This window comes from Echinops telfairi, unplaced genomic scaffold, assembly GCF_000313985.2.
Source record: "Echinops telfairi isolate 266 unplaced genomic scaffold, ASM31398v2 ScPeMD7_1;HRSCAF=3_0, whole genome shotgun sequence".
Taxonomy (NCBI): domain Eukaryota; kingdom Metazoa; phylum Chordata; class Mammalia; order Afrosoricida; family Tenrecidae; genus Echinops; species Echinops telfairi.
The window spans coordinates 89223558-89225887 of NW_022103896.1; positions in this window are offsets into that span (position 1 = coordinate 89223558).

A 2330-nucleotide genomic window follows, 5' to 3' on the forward strand; every position below is an offset into this window, starting at 1 on the left:
GTAGATATCCATTTTTTCCAGCACCATTTATTGAAGATGGCATCTGTTTTGCATTTAATATTTTGGGGGCCATTATCAAAGATCAGTTGCCTGTATGCTGATGTTTTTATTTCTGGGTCTTCAGTGAACTCTCCTTTAGCTAAAAACAAACAAACAAAACTGAATTTTCAGTGTTTCATTCACTTTACAAATTCCAGAGGTCAATAAATGCTTTTGTAGAGTTTTTGTCTCACCTGTTAAGTAGGTCGTTTCTCTTTTCCTGGAATAAGTCAAGATTTATGCTCACTATTTTAATGCAAATGATTTTTTAAATATTTTCAAAGAAAAATCTTATTTTTTTCAAGAAATTTGAGGCATGTATTATTCTATTAAGCCAGCATATGCCAGTAGATGAACCTACAACTTATGACAAATTTAGAAAATATATTAGAGAAAATATTCTCAATTTAAGAAAGGATGTTGAGCTATAAAACAACTGTTACATGTTTGCTCCAAATTATGTTATGGTAATAATATACGTTATAATCGTTAAAATAATATAGTATATTATTGATATAATGAAGAACAATATTAGACAACATCAAGCCAGTATTATATAATAATAATATATGTAATATATAACACTATGCTAGCACTACTCTAGACACTTTGCAAATATTCACCTATTTAGATCCAAGCCCTTTGTTGGATGGTCCAATGTGTACTCCTGATTGTTGTGCACGTTAAAATAAGTGACCATCTTTAGTTCTTACAAATAAGTATTATAAACTCCTTGGTTTACAGTCGCAGTGATCATTATATTTAATTAGAAAACTGAAGCACAGAGAGGGGACGCCAATTGCTCAGAAATTACATGGCTAATGATCATCAGAACAAGAATTCCTCAGATGTTGGAGTCCAAACCCAAACCTTCATCACTGTGCTGTTTGCCTCTCAAGAGTGAACTATGACATGAAACTGAGAAAAGAGACTTTATAAAAAAGACAAATGGCTTCCTCAGTAGGCAAATTGTACTTAAAATAAACAAAAGTAAAATGTTAAATGAGACAGCCAAAAGTTTTACTAGTCAGCAACAGGAAATTGTTGTTACTTTAAATCTAGTGAAAGCAAGAACAGCACGTTCTGGCTGAGAGAACCAGGAAGGAAGCTAGGGTCTCAATAAGAAAAGCCACATAAGAAAGAGAATTGCTCATTGAAAGGATCTAGATCAAGTCCTTATATAATCAACATGTACAAAAAGAATTGGAGAGTTCAACCCAGTGAATAAAGTACGATATGGCCGGGTATAATGCCAAGATAAAGTCTCCTTTCATATAAATCTCCTTCCTCTCACTACAGCAATTGCTCTCTTAAATTCTTTCGGATCCCTGCTCTTTTGCCCTCCTAGTAAAACAGCAGTCATTCATTTAATATTATTCAGCGAGAGCTAGTTACGGAATTTTGCTTTAGTCGGGTTTGATCAGTGGAAGTTATTTAGTAGAGCTATAACAAATACCACAAATGAATGCCTTTCAGCAATAGAAATACATTCTCTCATAGTTTAGGAGGCTACAACTCCAAATTCAGGGCTTTCTCTCTGTTAGTTCTTGGAGGAAGGTCTTTATCTCCTTTCAAGAGGGCTTTCATAGGGCTCTCCATGACTCTTGGCATGAATGTTCCTCTGGGTCGAGGAGATTCCCAGTGCACGAATCCTGGGGCCATGTAACATGGTCTGCTCGTGCCTCTTCCTTCTTGGTGGTTGTCATGCCTCTCTTTCCTCACTCACGTCTCTCTCCCTGTGACCTGAGTGAGGCTGAGGCCTACCACCTTAATCTTAAACACGATTGACTAATCGCATCAGTTCACATCATAGTGAATTCTTATACCTTACATAGCCGCTAAATTATGATTATATAGCTGCTAAATCGCTGAAAATCATGTAGGGAACACAATTATAATCCATGAAAAAGGATAAAGAGATGCATTTATAAATGCTAGAAGGGAACAAAAATGGGGTGGTGATGGGTTTAGTTATCTATAGTTTCATAATAAATTACCTAAAATGTAGTGGGTTTTAAAACCTCATTATTTTTAATGGTCTGGAATCTGATCGGGGCTTAGGGGCTCTGGCCCAGACTTGACAGGATGTAATCAAGGTGTCTGCAGGAATGGGGTCATATAATCCTCACCTGGAGAGAGTCTGCTTCCAAGTTCATTCATATGTCTGTTAGTAGGTGTGGTAGTTACATAACTTCATGTCAACTTGAAGAAACATAAAAGTGTAGGTATGGTATTCAACATGTCAATCAGGTCACAGCCTGATGGCGCCTCCTTGTGGGCCTGGCCATCTC